The sequence below is a fragment of the Hypomesus nipponensis genome, chromosome 20 (assembly GCF_054491055.1).
Source record: "Hypomesus nipponensis isolate SF chromosome 20, ASM5449105v1, whole genome shotgun sequence".
NCBI classification, from domain to species: domain Eukaryota; kingdom Metazoa; phylum Chordata; class Actinopteri; order Osmeriformes; family Osmeridae; genus Hypomesus; species Hypomesus nipponensis.
In genome coordinates this window covers 35,014-55,000 of record NC_140380.1, presented here as the reverse complement: position 1 = coordinate 55,000, position 19,987 = coordinate 35,014, and positions in this window count along the sequence as shown.

Below are 19,987 nucleotides of genomic sequence, written 5' to 3'. Positions count from 1 at the left end.
GCCCCTGTCGCAGCTCACCCAGCATGGGTTGAGGGGGTCTCCCGCCCACCGTGACAGACTGCCCCTGTCGCAGCCTGCCCAACGGGGGGCTAAGGACTTCTCCCGTCCACCCAGGCAAGCCGCCCCTGTCGCAGCCTGCCCAGCGTGGGCTGGGGAGGTCTCCCGCCCATCCAGACAAGCTGCTCCTGTCGCAGCCTGCCCAGCATGGGCTGAGGAGAGTGCTGGCGGAAGGGAGGTAAGGCTCCTATTGAGCCTTGGAACTCCCTACAAGCTTCTACCAGCGGCTAGGGCCTAGGTTTGCCGGCGGGTGAGTCCTGGGAATATGTCCCATTGTGCTAAACCACTGGACCCACCAATCTTCTACCGACGCTAACTATACCTCGTAAAATCATACTCACCAAAAGCGTGGAAAACACGGTCTGGTCTGGAAAACCCGTCAGAGGCCTGTCGAGGGATCCGGATGGCAGTACAGCAATGCCGGGAGGACCCCATTCAAAGAGGTAGCAAACGTTAAAACGGTGAGAAATCTGATTGGTTGGAGGGGAGCAGTATGCAAATGATAGCCATCAGCAAGGGTTGATGGGTAATGTTCTGCGGTGGAGAAACCGAAGATGAGAATGGTAGCGTCGAGGAGGGGGTTGACTCGGGTCCCAGCGGAGATTGATCTGATCTGTTGGCCTTGATGGCAGAGCGATCGGTGACTGGCATCCTGAGTGCCAGGGCCCCCACCCAGAGACGGGAGGGGGGCTCGGACTGTCCCCCCAATTCAATGTGGAGAGGTCCAGAGTCCCCCCCTCCTAAATGGGAAGGGACCCCTGTGAAATTAAATGGGTCCCCCGACCTGCCAGTCCGGAATGGCGGTGGAGGGTGGACCCAGGCACCAAGGTGTCGGGGCCTCCGCCCAAAATTGGGCAGAGGTCCAGGGCCCCCCAGATGAGGGGTCCAGTATAAAAGTAAGGGGGAGGGGGGTGGCTGAGGGAGGGGGGCGGGGGGGGCTTGGGGGTCCAGGGCCCCCAATTGTCAAAGTAAAGGTTTAGTGAGGTGGGAGGGGTGGTTGGGGTCGAGGGGGGCCAGGGGGGACGGGGGGGACCCCCGGGGGGGCCCGTGGGGGCCGGGGCCCCCGAAGGTCAAAATCAAAGTTTATCAAAGTGGGAGGGGTGGGCGGGGTCGAGGGGGGCCAGGGGGGACGGGGGGACCCCCGGGGGGGCCCCTGGGGGCCGGGGCCCCCGAAGGTCAAAATCAAAGTTTATCAAAGTGGGAGTTGTGGGCGGGGTCGAGGGGGGCCAGGGGGGACGGGGGGGACCCCCGGGGGGGCCCGTGGGGGCCGGGGCCCCCGAAGGTCAAAAACAAAGTTAGGGTTAGGGTTAGGGTTAGGGTTAGGGTTAGGGTTAGGGTTAGGGTTAGGGTTAGGGTTTAGGGTTAGGGTTAGGGTTAGGATTTGTATTCAGATGACCCCATCGCCAAGCAGTTCAGTGCTTCGACCCGCATAGGCTAAGGGTAAATGCACAAGTATTCTAGAGCCATGTAGATCTTCCACCAGAGGGGGTAGGGGAATAGACCCCCTCCAGGACCCCAAAGGAGTCCCAGGCCTGTAGACCTTGTCACGCTCGCTCCCGAGGTAGGTAAATGCCTAAGCACTAAGAGGACGTGAGCAACCGACGGGTACATGGATAACCCACCCCCGTATCCACTGATGGACGTGTGCGCACCAGGTCTAAGCAAGAGCATGCTCCGGAGTCTTCTGTCCCCACGAGGGAGGCGTTCATCTTCTCCAATCCCAAGCGCGAGCGCCGAGGCGCGAAGCGCCGAGTGCGCGAAGCCAAAGGTGTCTTGTCTCGTCCTGTCACTCCCGTCGTCTCCCCCCGAGCCCGGTCGGGAGGAGCGACTAGTAAAGCAGTAGAGCCGGTGGAACCGTGGCCCGAGCCCGAGGCCGGTGTGAAGATCAACCGTAGCCATGTCAGGGCCGCTTTAAAAGGAAGTGGTAGGGTGGGCTGGACCGTAGCCTGGGCCTACGGCCGGAGGGGGTCAAAAGACTCCACCGTTGCCGTGTGAGGGCCAGATGATGTGCTTTCCCAGTACATCACCGAAAGAGGGAGCTGTGGCAGCTCGATCGTCAGAGACGACAGGATCACAGGCTATACGGAGGACCAAGTCCCCCTCGGTCCAGCCCCCAGGCAACGATGATTCAGCGGAGTCCAATCCGAGTCCTCTCGAAGAGAAGGGGCACGGGCGTGAGTGAGTGGATGCACGTGAGTGTGTGAGTGCGTGTCATACCTGGGCCCGGTAGCTAACCTAATCTGAAAATCTAAGGGGGGCCTGCCTGAAAGAGAGATAGTCTATGACCTATACCGAAACCAGGGCGAGTTTGAAGAGTAGAGGACCTCTGCACCTCGCGTGCCGCTGGAGAGAGAACGGGTTAGTGGACGGGACACGTGAGTGCCGTGAAAGCAAAAATGGGGGTGCCCGGGAGGCGAGCACCGCAGACATACGTGAGTATGGTGAAGACAGGGCATCCGAAGGGGAGAGAGGGTGCGCGTGGAGGTGTGGGAGCGTGAGGAGAGATTGAGAGGAGAGATAGAGTGAGAGGAGAGAGAGTGAGAGGAGAGAGAGAGTGAGAGGAGAGAGAGAGTGAGAGGAGAGAGAGTGAGAGGAGAGATAGAGTGAGAGGAGAGAGAGTGAGAGGAGAGATAGAGTGAGAGGAGAGGGAGTGAGAGGAGAGAGTGAGAGGAGATAGAGTGAGAGGAGAGTGAGAGGAGAGATTGAGAGGAGAGATGAGTGTGCGTGCGGTAGGCAGAGCAAGAGAGGGGGCTCCTCGGAGCCAAAATAAAAGTGGTCAAAAACGCAGAACTCCACTCCCCGGGCGGTGCCTCCTGCAGGCCCGTGCCACAACATTAAACAGAGATATGCGGAGCCCTGACCGGCCACGACTGCAGTTTCGCTCTCCTAAGAGCTCGTCAGGTGACAAAGTAAGAAATGAAAACGTACGCAGGACAAGGGCCGGGCCTACGACTACGGACTATCAAGAACTCAGGGGTGACGACCACAAAAAGGGGGGTGTTCGTACCCCCTGTGTCCGTGGGCGCCCGACCAGAATCGGTCATCTCCATTAATCATCTAGTGAAAAGAGGATAGAGGAGAGAGAGAGAGAGAGAGAGAGAGAGAGAATGTATTGATGGAGAGTGTGTGTGTGTGTGTGTGTGTATATGTTAGATGAGGAAACCAGAAGGATCTGTAGAAGAAAAAGTGCACAGATTAGGGTGGATGCAGAACAGTAACGGATCTGTGGAGGAAAAAGTGTATGGATTAGAGATAGGAGGGGGGGCTCAGAGAAAGCCGTAGACACCGAAACCACAGGCAAGGTCAGAAGGGGGTAGGGTTAGAGCAGAGGAGGGGTTGGGGTCAGGCAAGAAGCAGGAGGGGTTGAGGTAAGGGTAAAGATAGGGGGGCAGTAGAAGAGGGGACCCAGAGACAAGACTTAAGTTTAGGTAAGAGCAGGGAGAGCAGAGTAAGAAAAGTGGACAGGTAAGGAGACAGGAGACTCAGGAGGGAGCAAGGTGAGAGAGAAAGACCCAAGACAAGCAAAAAATTGAAAGGAAAACAAACAACACCATCCGCGTGGGAAACCTAGAGAAGAAAGAAACGTGTGTGATAATCAGTATGGGATGTGGGTGGACAGGAGAGGCGAGATCCATGACACGAGCGTGGAGGTGTGGTGGAAGGACTCACACATGGCCCCAGGAGGAGGAACGTTGAGGAAGTCCAGTCCATGCCAGTCCCAGCGTAGGCAAAATCCAAAGAGAGCAGGTCTACTACCCAGAGGTCAAAGGTCAGAGGCTCCCAGAGGTCAACGCCACACGCACGCCAGGTCCTCCAGACACAACAGCCACCTACGGTGCAGGGTGTTTAAGGGTCACGTCCGATATTCCCCCAGCCTGGCAAAGGGTCACAAACTGATCTTCCCCCGCGCGCACACACCACCCATACAAACAGAAGTGCCCGGCCCAAACCGTTGCCCAGGCTCCAGCCATAGGTTTAGGCACTCAGGTCACATCCGATATTCCCGAGCACCACCACCCCTTTTAGCAACACCCCAGCAACGGCGGACCCAGGCTCCTGCAGTGAGCCAGAGGCTCCACAGGAGGCCCGAGCATCCAGAGGTTAAAAGACGCGGCCGTAGAACGCGACCTCCCAGAGCCAAAGGCCAGAGACGGTCAGAGAGCAGAAACTGTCCAGTGGATGATGCCATAAAAAGTCGGTGGAGCAGCTCTGCTTGTGTAGTTTGATCCAGTGCGGACACGTCCTCCCGGGTCCCAGGAGGGACGGCGGGTAGATGAAACCAAGCTGTGAGCATGGTCAGCCCGGGGTTGAAGAAAGGCGCAGTGCAACACAGACGTAGGACCCGTCATGGTAGAAGTGAGTTCAAATCCTGAGGGATGCGGTCAGACTACCGTTAACGAGTCTCCCGATGACAGAGAACAACTGGTTCCACACTACGCCAGATCGCCGCCCTGAGAAGTCCTCCCCCTACGTACTGCTATTAGGCCTATTCGACGATACCCTAGCAGACAGACACCCCCGTCTAGAACAGACGTTTGCGGAGTGAATGCGGAGGACGTCCAGGACAGTTTGTCGATTGAGGCCTAGATAGGAAGAGAGGTCAGATGCGTAGTGCAACGCATCAATGACGGTGTGTTTTGCCCATGACAGGAAGTGCTGTCTCCCTCCCAGGAGTCTCGTCATCGGCGAAGCGTGGCTCGGTGGTGTCCTGCCCCGGGTAGGCGTGGCACCGGGGGGAGCGTGGCCTGGCTCACACCCATGGATCCAGAGAGACCGTCTGGGGGCGGGTCCAGGACACGCCCGCGGCCGGTCCAGCGGACACAGGAAAGCTGGGCCTGACACTCCATGATGTGACGAGACCCGTTCCGACTGCGAGCGTAGGCCCCGTGCCGTCCCTAGAAGACGGGGGAGGCCGAGAGGAGTGGAGAGGCCAGAGGTCAAAGGTCAAATGGAGTGCCCAGCAGGTCGAGCCCCCCCGTTTAGGAGGGCCTTCTTCTGCGGGGGCGTGGTATAGTTGGGGGCAAGGCTATAGCAGGGTGGCCTCCTGACCGTCAGTGGTGCAGAGTACATCTCCGTACTCCGGCCAGAGGGCGGCGTGAGGGGAGGAGCCCCCCACGGCTCCCAACTGGACCCCAGCTAAAATAATGTGTTGTGTGTGTAAGGGCGTGCGAGGCCCGGTCCCCTTGGGACTATAGCCGTGTACCCCGTAGAGGCGTTTCGTTGGCCCGCCCGCTGGGTCTCCAATGTAACCGCGAGGATATGGCAGGATGAGATGAAAGGCCGTGAGTGGTCACGTGCAGTTACGCCATTTCAACACCGTTTCCCTCGCTGAGTCGACCCCATTGTAAGCCGGTCTCCCTCCCGATCCCACGAGGACAATCTTCTTCGTCCGCACACTGGTGCGAGACAGTGCCAACACTCACAGTCCGTGTCCAGCCCAGGGAGGACCGAGGCGCGCTCGAGGGGGAAGCGTCCATCTTCCAGACTACGCTGTGTTACACGTGGGGACTGAGCGCCCGTGGAGAGAGGTGGGGCTCACGCAACAAGGAATCCGACATTCCCCTGAGGGGCAATCCGGTGGCCCCCCAATGAGGCCTCAAGGCATGGCCCTACATACGCGGGCCGGTTAGGATTTGTATTCAGATGACCCCATCGCCAAGCAGTTCAGTGCTTCGACCCGCATAGGCTAAGGGTAAATGCACAAGTATTCTAGAGCCATGTAGATCTTCCACCAGAGGGGGTAGGGGAATAGACCCCCTCCAGGACCCCAAAGGAGTCCCAGGCCTGTAGACCTTGTCACGCTCGCTCCCGAGGTAGGTAAATGCCTAAGCACTAAGAGGACGTGAGCAACCGACGGGTACATGGATAACCCACCCCCGTATCCACTGATGGACGTGTGCGCACCAGGTCTAAGCAAGAGCATGCTCCGGAGTCTTCTGTCCCCACGAGGGAGGCGTTCATCTTCTCCAATCCCAAGCGCGAGCGCCGAGGCGCGAAGCGCCGAGTGCGCGAAGCCAAAGGTGTCTTGTCTCGTCCTGTCACTCCCGTCGTCTCCCCCCGAGCCCGGTCGGGAGGAGCGACTAGTAAAGCAGTAGAGCCGGTGGAACCGTGGCCCGAGCCCGAGGCCGGTGTGAAGATCAACCGTAGCCATGTCAGGGCCGCTTTAAAAGGAAGTGGTAGGGTGGGCTGGACCGTAGCCTGGGCCTACGGCCGGAGGGGGTCAAAAGACTCCACCGTTGCCGTGTGAGGGCCAGATGATGTGCTTTCCCAGTACATCACCGAAAGAGGGAGCTGTGGCAGCTCGATCGTCAGAGACGACAGGATCACAGGCTATACGGAGGACCAAGTCCCCCTCGGTCCAGCCCCCAGGCAACGATGATTCAGCGGAGTCAAATCCGAGTCCTCTCGAAGAGAAGGGGCACGGGCGTGAGTGAGTGGATGCACGTGAGTGTGTGAGTGCGTGTCATACCTGGGCCCGGTAGCTAACCTAATCTGAAAATCTAAGGGGGGCCTGCCTGAAAGAGAGATAGTCTATGACCTATACCGAAACCAGGGCGAGTTTGAAGAGTAGAGGACCTCTGCACCTCGCGTGCCGCTGGAGAGAGAACGGGTTAGTGGACGGGACACGTGAGTGCCGTGAAAGCAAAAATGGGGGTGCCCGGGAGGCGAGCACCGCAGACATACGTGAGTATGGTGAAGACAGGGCATCCGAAGGGGAGAGAGGGTGCGCGTGGAGGTGTGGGAGCGTGAGGAGAGATTGAGAGGAGAGATAGAGTGAGAGGAGAGAGAGTGAGAGGAGAGAGAGAGTGAGAGGAGAGAGAGAGTGAGAGGAGAGAGAGTGAGAGGAGAGATAGAGTGAGAGGAGAGAGAGTGAGAGGAGAGATAGAGTGAGAGGAGAGGGAGTGAGAGGAGAGAGTGAGAGGAGATAGAGTGAGAGGAGAGTGAGAGGAGAGATTGAGAGGAGAGATGAGTGTGCGTGCGGTAGGCAGAGCAAGAGAGGGGGCTCCTCGGAGCCAAAATAAAAGTGGTCAAAAACGCAGAACTCCACTCCCCGGGCGGTGCCTCCTGCAGGCCCGTGCCACAACATTAAACAGAGATATGCGGAGCCCTGACCGGCCACGACTGCAGTTTCGCTCTCCTAAGAGCTCGTCAGGTGACAAAGTAAGAAATGAAAACGTACGCAGGACAAGGGCCGGGCCTACGACTACGGACTATCAAGAACTCAGGGGTGACGACCACAAAAAGGGGGGTGTTCGTACCCCCTGTGTCCGTGGGCGCCCGACCAGAATCGGTCATCTCCATTAATCATCTAGTGAAAAGAGGATAGAGGAGAGAGAGAGAGAGAGAGAGAGAGAGAGAATGTATTGATGGAGAGTGTGTGTGTGTGTGTGTGTGTATATGTTAGATGAGGAAACCAGAAGGATCTGTAGAAGAAAAAGTGCACAGATTAGGGTGGATGCAGAACAGTAACGGATCTGTGGAGGAAAAAGTGTATGGATTAGAGATAGGAGGGGGGGCTCAGAGAAAGCCGTAGACACCGAAACCACAGGCAAGGTCAGAAGGGGGTAGGGTTAGAGCAGAGGAGGGGTTGGGGTCAGGCAAGAAGCAGGAGGGGTTGAGGTAAGGGTAAAGATAGGGGGGCAGTAGAAGAGGGGACCCAGAGACAAGACTTAAGTTTAGGTAAGAGCAGGGAGAGCAGAGTAAGAAAAGTGGACAGGTAAGGAGACAGGAGACTCAGGAGGGAGCAAGGTGAGAGAGAAAGACCCAAGACAAGCAAAAAATTGAAAGGAAAACAAACAACACCATCCGCGTGGGAAACCTAGAGAAGAAAGAAACGTGTGTGATAATCAGTATGGGATGTGGGTGGACAGGAGAGGCGAGATCCATGACACGAGCGTGGAGGTGTGGTGGAAGGACTCACACATGGCCCCAGGAGGAGGAACGTTGAGGAAGTCCAGTCCATGCCAGTCCCAGCGTAGGCAAAATCCAAAGAGAGCAGGTCTACTACCCAGAGGTCAAAGGTCAGAGGCTCCCAGAGGTCAACGCCACACGCACGCCAGGTCCTCCAGACACAACAGCCACCTACGGTGCAGGGTGTTTAAGGGTCACGTCCGATATTCCCCCAGCCTGGCAAAGGGTCACAAACTGATCTTCCCCCGCGCGCACACACCACCCATACAAACAGAAGTGCCCGGCCCAAACCGTTGCCCAGGCTCCAGCCATAGGTTTAGGCACTCAGGTCACATCCGATATTCCCGAGCACCACCACCCCTTTTAGCAACACCCCAGCAACGGCGGACCCAGGCTCCTGCAGTGAGCCAGAGGCTCCACAGGAGGCCCGAGCATCCAGAGGTTAAAAGACGCGGCCGTAGAACGCGACCTCCCAGAGCCAAAGGCCAGAGACGGTCAGAGAGCAGAAACTGTCCAGTGGATGATGCCATAAAAAGTCGGTGGAGCAGCTCTGCTTGTGTAGTTTGATCCAGTGCGGACACGTCCTCCCGGGTCCCAGGAGGGACGGCGGGTAGATGAAACCGAGCTGTGAGCATGGTCAGCCCGGGGTTGAAGAAAGGCGCAGTGCAACACAGACGTAGGACCCGTCATGGTAGAAGTGAGTTCAAATCCTGAGGGATGCGGTCAGACTACCGTTAACGAGTCTCCCGATGACAGAGAACAACTGGTTCCACACTACGCCAGATCGCCGCCCTGAGAAGTCCTCCCCCTACGTACTGCTATTAGGCCTATTCGACGATACCCTAGCAGACAGACACCCCCGTCTAGAACAGACGTTTGCGGAGTGAATGCGGAGGACGTCCAGGACAGTTTGTCGATTGAGGCCTAGATAGGAAGAGAGGTCAGATGCGTAGTGCAACGCATCAATGACGGTGTGTTTTGCCCATGACAGGAAGTGCTGTCTCCCTCCCAGGAGTCTCGTCATCGGCGAAGCGTGGCTCGGTGGTGTCCTGCCCCGGGTAGGCGTGGCACCGGGGGGAGCGTGGCCTGGCTCACACCCATGGATCCAGAGAGACCGTCTGGGGGCGGGTCCAGGACACGCCCGCGGCCGGTCCAGCGGACACAGGAAAGCTGGGCCTGACACTCCATGATGTGACGAGACCCGTTCCGACTGCGAGCGTAGGCCCCGTGCCGTCCCTAGAAGACGGGGGAGGCCGAGAGGAGTGGAGAGGCCAGAGGTCAAAGGTCAAATGGAGTGCCCAGCAGGTCGAGCCCCCCCGTTTAGGAGGGCCTTCTTCTGCGGGGGCGTGGTATAGTTGGGGGCAAGGCTATAGCAGGGTGGCCTCCTGACCGTCAGTGGTGCAGAGTACATCTCCGTACTCCGGCCAGAGGGCGGCGTGAGGGGAGGAGCCCCCCACGGCTCCCAACTGGACCCCAGCTAAAATAATGTGTTGTGTGTGTAAGGGCGTGCGAGGCCCGGTCCCCTTGGGACTATAGCCGTGTACCCCGTAGAGGCGTTTCGTTGGCCCGCCCGCTGGGTCTCCAATGTAACCGCGAGGATATGGCAGGATGAGATGAAAGGCCGTGAGTGGTCACGTGCAGTTACGCCATTTCAACACCGTTTCCCTCGCTGAGTCGACCCCATTGTAAGCCGGTCTCCCTCCCGATCCCACGAGGACAATCTTCTTCGTCCGCACACTGGTGCGAGACAGTGCCAACACTCACAGTCCGTGTCCAGCCCAGGGAGGACCGAGGCGCGCTCGAGGGGGAAGCGTCCATCTTCCAGACTACGCTGTGTTACACGTGGGGACTGAGCGCCCGTGGAGAGAGGTGGGGCTCACGCAACAAGGAATCCGACATTCCCCTGAGGGGCAATCCGGTGGCCCCCCAATGAGGCCTCAAGGCATGGCCCTACATACGCGGGCCGGTTAGGATTTGTATTCAGATGACCCCATCGCCAAGCAGTTCAGTGCTTCGACCCGCATAGGCTAAGGGTAAATGCACAAGTATTCTAGAGCCATGTAGATCTTCCACCAGAGGGGGTAGGGGAATAGACCCCCTCCAGGACCCCAAAGGAGTCCCAGGCCTGTAGACCTTGTCACGCTCGCTCCCGAGGTAGGTAAATGCCTAAGCACTAAGAGGACGTGAGCAACCGACGGGTACATGGATAACCCACCCCCGTATCCACTGATGGACGTGTGCGCACCAGGTCTAAGCAAGAGCATGCTCCGGAGTCTTCTGTCCCCACGAGGGAGGCGTTCATCTTCTCCAATCCCAAGCGCGAGCGCCGAGGCGCGAAGCGCCGAGTGCGCGAAGCCAAAGGTGTCTTGTCTCGTCCTGTCACTCCCGTCGTCTCCCCCCGAGCCCGGTCGGGAGGAGCGACTAGTAAAGCAGTAGAGCCGGTGGAACCGTGGCCCGAGCCCGAGGCCGGTGTGAAGATCAACCGTAGCCATGTCAGGGCCGCTTTAAAAGGAAGTGGTAGGGTGGGCTGGACCGTAGCCTGGGCCTACGGCCGGAGGGGGTCAAAAGACTCCACCGTTGCCGTGTGAGGGCCAGATGATGTGCTTTCCCAGTACATCACCGAAAGAGGGAGCTGTGGCAGCTCGATCGTCAGAGACGACAGGATCACAGGCTATACGGAGGACCAAGTCCCCCTCGGTCCAGCCCCCAGGCAACGATGATTCAGCGGAGTCAAATCCGAGTCCTCTCGAAGAGAAGGGGCACGGGCGTGAGTGAGTGGATGCACGTGAGTGTGTGAGTGCGTGTCATACCTGGGCCCGGTAGCTAACCTAATCTGAAAATCTAAGGGGGGCCTGCCTGAAAGAGAGATAGTCTATGACCTATACCGAAACCAGGGCGAGTTTGAAGAGTAGAGGACCTCTGCACCTCGCGTGCCGCTGGAGAGAGAACGGGTTAGTGGACGGGACACGTGAGTGCCGTGAAAGCAAAAATGGGGGTGCCCGGGAGGCGAGCACCGCAGACATACGTGAGTATGGTGAAGACAGGGCATCCGAAGGGGAGAGAGGGTGCGCGTGGAGGTGTGGGAGCGTGAGGAGAGATTGAGAGGAGAGATAGAGTGAGAGGAGAGAGAGTGAGAGGAGAGAGAGAGTGAGAGGAGAGAGAGAGTGAGAGGAGAGAGAGTGAGAGGAGAGATAGAGTGAGAGGAGAGAGAGTGAGAGGAGAGATAGAGTGAGAGGAGAGGGAGTGAGAGGAGAGAGTGAGAGGAGATAGAGTGAGAGGAGAGTGAGAGGAGAGATTGAGAGGAGAGATGAGTGTGCGTGCGGTAGGCAGAGCAAGAGAGGGGGCTCCTCGGAGCCAAAATAAAAGTGGTCAAAAACGCAGAACTCCACTCCCCGGGCGGTGCCTCCTGCAGGCCCGTGCCACAACATTAAACAGAGATATGCGGAGCCCTGACCGGCCACGACTGCAGTTTCGCTCTCCTAAGAGCTCGTCAGGTGACAAAGTAAGAAATGAAAACGTACGCAGGACAAGGGCCGGGCCTACGACTACGGACTATCAAGAACTCAGGGGTGACGACCACAAAAAGGGGGGTGTTCGTACCCCCTGTGTCCGTGGGCGCCCGACCAGAATCGGTCATCTCCATTAATCATCTAGTGAAAAGAGGATAGAGGAGAGAGAGAGAGAGAGAGAGAGAGAGAGAATGTATTGATGGAGAGTGTGTGTGTGTGTGTGTGTGTATATGTTAGATGAGGAAACCAGAAGGATCTGTAGAAGAAAAAGTGCACAGATTAGGGTGGATGCAGAACAGTAACGGATCTGTGGAGGAAAAAGTGTATGGATTAGAGATAGGAGGGGGGGCTCAGAGAAAGCCGTAGACACCGAAACCACAGGCAAGGTCAGAAGGGGGTAGGGTTAGAGCAGAGGAGGGGTTGGGGTCAGGCAAGAAGCAGGAGGGGTTGAGGTAAGGGTAAAGATAGGGGGGCAGTAGAAGAGGGGACCCAGAGACAAGACTTAAGTTTAGGTAAGAGCAGGGAGAGCAGAGTAAGAAAAGTGGACAGGTAAGGAGACAGGAGACTCAGGAGGGAGCAAGGTGAGAGAGAAAGACCCAAGACAAGCAAAAAATTGAAAGGAAAACAAACAACACCATCCGCGTGGGAAACCTAGAGAAGAAAGAAACGTGTGTGATAATCAGTATGGGATGTGGGTGGACAGGAGAGGCGAGATCCATGACACGAGCGTGGAGGTGTGGTGGAAGGACTCACACATGGCCCCAGGAGGAGGAACGTTGAGGAAGTCCAGTCCATGCCAGTCCCAGCGTAGGCAAAATCCAAAGAGAGCAGGTCTACTACCCAGAGGTCAAAGGTCAGAGGCTCCCAGAGGTCAACGCCACACGCACGCCAGGTCCTCCAGACACAACAGCCACCTACGGTGCAGGGTGTTTAAGGGTCACGTCCGATATTCCCCCAGCCTGGCAAAGGGTCACAAACTGATCTTCCCCCGCGCGCACACACCACCCATACAAACAGAAGTGCCCGGCCCAAACCGTTGCCCAGGCTCCAGCCATAGGTTTAGGCACTCAGGTCACATCCGATATTCCCGAGCACCACCACCCCTTTTAGCAACACCCCAGCAACGGCGGACCCAGGCTCCTGCAGTGAGCCAGAGGCTCCACAGGAGGCCCGAGCATCCAGAGGTTAAAAGACGCGGCCGTAGAACGCGACCTCCCAGAGCCAAAGGCCAGAGACGGTCAGAGAGCAGAAACTGTCCAGTGGATGATGCCATAAAAAGTCGGTGGAGCAGCTCTGCTTGTGTAGTTTGATCCAGTGCGGACACGTCCTCCCGGGTCCCAGGAGGGACGGCGGGTAGATGAAACCGAGCTGTGAGCATGGTCAGCCCGGGGTTGAAGAAAGGCGCAGTGCAACACAGACGTAGGACCCGTCATGGTAGAAGTGAGTTCAAATCCTGAGGGATGCGGTCAGACTACCGTTAACGAGTCTCCCGATGACAGAGAACAACTGGTTCCACACTACGCCAGATCGCCGCCCTGAGAAGTCCTCCCCCTACGTACTGCTATTAGGCCTATTCGACGATACCCTAGCAGACAGACACCCCCGTCTAGAACAGACGTTTGCGGAGTGAATGCGGAGGACGTCCAGGACAGTTTGTCGATTGAGGCCTAGATAGGAAGAGAGGTCAGATGCGTAGTGCAACGCATCAATGACGGTGTGTTTTGCCCATGACAGGAAGTGCTGTCTCCCTCCCAGGAGTCTCGTCATCGGCGAAGCGTGGCTCGGTGGTGTCCTGCCCCGGGTAGGCGTGGCACCGGGGGGAGCGTGGCCTGGCTCACACCCATGGATCCAGAGAGACCGTCTGGGGGCGGGTCCAGGACACGCCCGCGGCCGGTCCAGCGGACACAGGAAAGCTGGGCCTGACACTCCATGATGTGACGAGACCCGTTCCGACTGCGAGCGTAGGCCCCGTGCCGTCCCTAGAAGACGGGGGAGGCCGAGAGGAGTGGAGAGGCCAGAGGTCAAAGGTCAAATGGAGTGCCCAGCAGGTCGAGCCCCCCCGTTTAGGAGGGCCTTCTTCTGCGGGGGCGTGGTATAGTTGGGGGCAAGGCTATAGCAGGGTGGCCTCCTGACCGTCAGTGGTGCAGAGTACATCTCCGTACTCCGGCCAGAGGGCGGCGTGAGGGGAGGAGCCCCCCACGGCTCCCAACTGGACCCCAGCTAAAATAATGTGTTGTGTGTGTAAGGGCGTGCGAGGCCCGGTCCCCTTGGGACTATAGCCGTGTACCCCGTAGAGGCGTTTCGTTGGCCCGCCCGCTGGGTCTCCAATGTAACCGCGAGGATATGGCAGGATGAGATGAAAGGCCGTGAGTGGTCACGTGCAGTTACGCCATTTCAACACCGTTTCCCTCGCTGAGTCGACCCCATTGTAAGCCGGTCTCCCTCCCGATCCCACGAGGACAATCTTCTTCGTCCGCACACTGGTGCGAGACAGTGCCAACACTCACAGTCCGTGTCCAGCCCAGGGAGGACCGAGGCGCGCTCGAGGGGGAAGCGTCCATCTTCCAGACTACGCTGTGTTACACGTGGGGACTGAGCGCCCGTGGAGAGAGGTGGGGCTCACGCAACAAGGAATCCGACATTCCCCTGAGGGGCAATCCGGTGGCCCCCCAATGAGGCCTCAAGGCATGGCCCTACATACGCGGGCCGGTTAGGATTTGTATTCAGATGACCCCATCGCCAAGCAGTTCAGTGCTTCGACCCGCATAGGCTAAGGGTAAATGCACAAGTATTCTAGAGCCATGTAGATCTTCCACCAGAGGGGGTAGGGGAATAGACCCCCTCCAGGACCCCAAAGGAGTCCCAGGCCTGTAGACCTTGTCACGCTCGCTCCCGAGGTAGGTAAATGCCTAAGCACTAAGAGGACGTGAGCAACCGACGGGTACATGGATAACCCACCCCCGTATCCACTGATGGACGTGTGCGCACCAGGTCTAAGCAAGAGCATGCTCCGGAGTCTTCTGTCCCCACGAGGGAGGCGTTCATCTTCTCCAATCCCAAGCGCGAGCGCCGAGGCGCGAAGCGCCGAGTGCGCGAAGCCAAAGGTGTCTTGTCTCGTCCTGTCACTCCCGTCGTCTCCCCCCGAGCCCGGTCGGGAGGAGCGACTAGTAAAGCAGTAGAGCCGGTGGAACCGTGGCCCGAGCCCGAGGCCGGTGTGAAGATCAACCGTAGCCATGTCAGGGCCGCTTTAAAAGGAAGTGGTAGGGTGGGCTGGACCGTAGCCTGGGCCTACGGCCGGAGGGGGTCAAAAGACTCCACCGTTGCCGTGTGAGGGCCAGATGATGTGCTTTCCCAGTACATCACCGAAAGAGGGAGCTGTGGCAGCTCGATCGTCAGAGACGACAGGATCACAGGCTATACGGAGGACCAAGTCCCCCTCGGTCCAGCCCCCAGGCAACGATGATTCAGCGGAGTCAAATCCGAGTCCTCTCGAAGAGAAGGGGCACGGGCGTGAGTGAGTGGATGCACGTGAGTGTGTGAGTGCGTGTCATACCTGGGCCCGGTAGCTAACCTAATCTGAAAATCTAAGGGGGGCCTGCCTGAAAGAGAGATAGTCTATGACCTATACCGAAACCAGGGCGAGTTTGAAGAGTAGAGGACCTCTGCACCTCGCGTGCCGCTGGAGAGAGAACGGGTTAGTGGACGGGACACGTGAGTGCCGTGAAAGCAAAAATGGGGGTGCCCGGGAGGCGAGCACCGCAGACATACGTGAGTATGGTGAAGACAGGGCATCCGAAGGGGAGAGAGGGTGCGCGTGGAGGTGTGGGAGCGTGAGGAGAGATTGAGAGGAGAGATAGAGTGAGAGGAGAGAGAGTGAGAGGAGAGAGAGAGTGAGAGGAGAGAGAGAGTGAGAGGAGAGAGAGTGAGAGGAGAGATAGAGTGAGAGGAGAGAGAGTGAGAGGAGAGATAGAGTGAGAGGAGAGGGAGTGAGAGGAGAGAGTGAGAGGAGATAGAGTGAGAGGAGAGTGAGAGGAGAGATTGAGAGGAGAGATGAGTGTGCGTGCGGTAGGCAGAGCAAGAGAGGGGGCTCCTCGGAGCCAAAATAAAAGTGGTCAAAAACGCAGAACTCCACTCCCCGGGCGGTGCCTCCTGCAGGCCCGTGCCACAACATTAAACAGAGATATGCGGAGCCCTGACCGGCCACGACTGCAGTTTCGCTCTCCTAAGAGCTCGTCAGGTGACAAAGTAAGAAATGAAAACGTACGCAGGACAAGGGCCGGGCCTACGACTACGGACTATCAAGAACTCAGGGGTGACGACCACAAAAAGGGGGGTGTTCGTACCCCCTGTGTCCGTGGGCGCCCGACCAGAATCGGTCATCTCCATTAATCATCTAGTGAAAAGAGGATAGAGGAGAGAGAGAGAGAGAGAGAGAGAGAGAGAATGTATTGATGGAGAGTGTGTGTGTGTGTGTGTGTGTATATGTTAGATGAGGAAACCAGAAGGATCTGTAGAAGAAAAAGTGCACAGATTAGGGTGGATGCAGAACAGTAACGGATCTGTGGAGGAAAAAGTGTATGGATTAGAGATAGGAGGGGGGGCTCAGAGAAAGCCGTAGACACCGAAACCACAGGCAAGGTCAGAAGGGGGTAGGGTTAGAGCAGAGGAGGGGTTGGGGTCAGGCAAGAAGCAGGAGGGGTTGAGGTAAGGGTAAAGATAGGGGGGCAGTAGAAGAGGGGACCCAGAGACAAGACTTAAGTTTAGGTAAGAGCAGGGAGAGCAGAGTAAGAAAAGTGGACAGGTAAGGAGACAGGAGACTCAGGAGGGAGCAAGGTGAGAGAGAAAGACCCAAGACAAGCAAAAAATTGAAAGGAAAACAAACAACACCATCCGCGTGGGAAACCTAGAGAAGAAAGAAACGTGTGTGATAATCAGTATGGGATGTGGGTGGACAGGAGAGGCGAGATCCATGACACGAGCGTGGAGGTGTGGTGGAAGGACTCACACATGGCCCCAGGAGGAGGAACGTTGAGGAAGTCCAGTCCATGCCAGTCCCAGCGTAGGCAAAATCCAAAGAGAGCAGGTCTACTACCCAGAGGTCAAAGGTCAGAGGCTCCCAGAGGTCAACGCCACACGCACGCCAGGTCCTCCAGACACAACAGCCACCTACGGTGCAGGGTGTTTAAGGGTCACGTCCGATATTCCCCCAGCCTGGCAAAGGGTCACAAACTGATCTTCCCCCGCGCGCACACACCACCCATACAAACAGAAGTGCCCGGCCCAAACCGTTGCCCAGGCTCCAGCCATAGGTTTAGGCACTCAGGTCACATCCGATATTCCCGAGCACCACCACCCCTTTTAGCAACACCCCAGCAACGGCGGACCCAGGCTCCTGCAGTGAGCCAGAGGCTCCACAGGAGGCCCGAGCATCCAGAGGTTAAAAGACGCGGCCGTAGAACGCGACCTCCCAGAGCCAAAGGCCAGAGACGGTCAGAGAGCAGAAACTGTCCAGTGGATGATGCCATAAAAAGTCGGTGGAGCAGCTCTGCTTGTGTAGTTTGATCCAGTGCGGACACGTCCTCCCGGGTCCCAGGAGGGACGGCGGGTAGATGAAACCGAGCTGTGAGCATGGTCAGCCCGGGGTTGAAGAAAGGCGCAGTGCAACACAGACGTAGGACCCGTCATGGTAGAAGTGAGTTCAAATCCTGAGGGATGCGGTCAGACTACCGTTAACGAGTCTCCCGATGACAGAGAACAACTGGTTCCACACTACGCCAGATCGCCGCCCTGAGAAGTCCTCCCCCTACGTACTGCTATTAGGCCTATTCGACGATACCCTAGCAGACAGACACCCCCGTCTAGAACAGACGTTTGCGGAGTGAATGCGGAGGACGTCCAGGACAGTTTGTCGATTGAGGCCTAGATAGGAAGAGAGGTCAGATGCGTAGTGCAACGCATCAATGACGGTGTGTTTTGCCCATGACAGGAAGTGCTGTCTCCCTCCCAGGAGTCTCGTCATCGGCGAAGCGTGGCTCGGTGGTGTCCTGCCCCGGGTAGGCGTGGCACCGGGGGGAGCGTGGCCTGGCTCACACCCATGGATCCAGAGAGACCGTCTGGGGGCGGGTCCAGGACACGCCCGCGGCCGGTCCAGCGGACACAGGAAAGCTGGGCCTGACACTCCATGATGTGACGAGACCCGTTCCGACTGCGAGCGTAGGCCCCGTGCCGTCCCTAGAAGACGGGGGAGGCCGAGAGGAGTGGAGAGGCCAGAGGTCAAAGGTCAAATGGAGTGCCCAGCAGGTCGAGCCCCCCCGTTTAGGAGGGCCTTCTTCTGCGGGGGCGTGGTATAGTTGGGGGCAAGGCTATAGCAGGGTGGCCTCCTGACCGTCAGTGGTGCAGAGTACATCTCCGTACTCCGGCCAGAGGGCGGCGTGAGGGGAGGAGCCCCCCACGGCTCCCAACTGGACCCCAGCTAAAATAATGTGTTGTGTGTGTAAGGGCGTGCGAGGCCCGGTCCCCTTGGGACTATAGCCGTGTACCCCGTAGAGGCGTTTCGTTGGCCCGCCCGCTGGGTCTCCAATGTAACCGCGAGGATATGGCAGGATGAGATGAAAGGCCGTGAGTGGTCACGTGCAGTTACGCCATTTCAACACCGTTTCCCTCGCTGAGTCGACCCCATTGTAAGCCGGTCTCCCTCCCGATCCCACGAGGACAATCTTCTTCGTCCGCACACTGGTGCGAGACAGTGCCAACACTCACAGTCCGTGTCCAGCCCAGGGAGGACCGAGGCGCGCTCGAGGGGGAAGCGTCCATCTTCCAGACTACGCTGTGTTACACGTGGGGACTGAGCGCCCGTGGAGAGAGGTGGGGCTCACGCAACAAGGAATCCGACATTCCCCTGAGGGGCAATCCGGTGGCCCCCCAATGAGGCCTCAAGGCATGGCCCTACATACGCGGGCCGGTTAGGATTTGTATTCAGATGACCCCATCGCCAAGCAGTTCAGTGCTTCGACCCGCATAGGCTAAGGGTAAATGCACAAGTATTCTAGAGCCATGTAGATCTTCCACCAGAGGGGGTAGGGGAATAGACCCCCTCCAGGACCCCAAAGGAGTCCCAGGCCTGTAGACCTTGTCACGCTCGCTCCCGAGGTAGGTAAATGCCTAAGCACTAAGAGGACGTGAGCAACCGACGGGTACATGGATAACCCACCCCCGTATCCACTGATGGACGTGTGCGCACCAGGTCTAAGCAAGAGCATGCTCCGGAGTCTTCTGTCCCCACGAGGGAGGCGTTCATCTTCTCCAATCCCAAGCGCGAGCGCCGAGGCGCGAAGCGCCGAGTGCGCGAAGCCAAAGGTGTCTTGTCTCGTCCTGTCACTCCCGTCGTCTCCCCCCGAGCCCGGTCGGGAGGAGCGACTAGTAAAGCAGTAGAGCCGGTGGAACCGTGGCCCGAGCCCGAGGCCGGTGTGAAGATCAACCGTAGCCATGTCAGGGCCGCTTTAAAAGGAAGTGGTAGGGTGGGCTGGACCGTAGCCTGGGCCTACGGCCGGAGGGGGTCAAAAGACTCCACCGTTGCCGTGTGAGGGCCAGATGATGTGCTTTCCCAGTACATCACCGAAAGAGGGAGCTGTGGCAGCTCGATCGTCAGAGACGACAGGATCACAGGCTATACGGAGGACCAAGTCCCCCTCGGTCCAGCCCCCAGGCAACGATGATTCAGCGGAGTCAAATCCGAGTCCTCTCGAAGAGAAGGGGCACGGGCGTGAGTGAGTGGATGCACGTGAGTGTGTGAGTGCGTGTCATACCTGGGCCCGGTAGCTAACCTAATCTGAAAATCTAAGGGGGGCCTGCCTGAAAGAGAGATAGTCTATGACCTATACCGAAACCAGGGCGAGTTTGAAGAGTAGAGGACCTCTGCACCTCGCGTGCCGCTGGAGAGAGAACGGGTTAGTGGACGGGACACGTGAGTGCCGTGAAAGCAAAAATGGGGGTGCCCGGGAGGCGAGCACCGCAGACATACGTGAGTATGGTGAAGACAGGGCATCCGAAGGGGAGAGAGGGTGCGCGTGGAGGTGTGGGAGCGTGAGGAGAGATTGAGAGGAGAGATAGAGTGAGAGGAGAGAGAGTGAGAGGAGAGAGAGAGTGAGAGGAGAGAGAGAGTGAGAGGAGAGAGAGTGAGAGGAGAGATAGAGTGAGAGGAGAGAGAGTGAGAGGAGAGATAGAGTGAGAGGAGAGGGAGTGAGAGGAGAGAGTGAGAGGAGATAGAGTGAGAGGAGAGTGAGAGGAGAGATTGAGAGGAGAGATGAGTGTGCGTGCGGTAGGCAGAGCAAGAGAGGGGGCTCCTCGGAGCCAAAATAAAAGTGGTCAAAAACGCAGAACTCCACTCCCCGGGCGGTGCCTCCTGCAGGCCCGTGCCACAACATTAAACAGAGATATGCGGAGCCCTGACCGGCCACGACTGCAGTTTCGCTCTCCTAAGAGCTCGTCAGGTGACAAAGTAAGAAATGAAA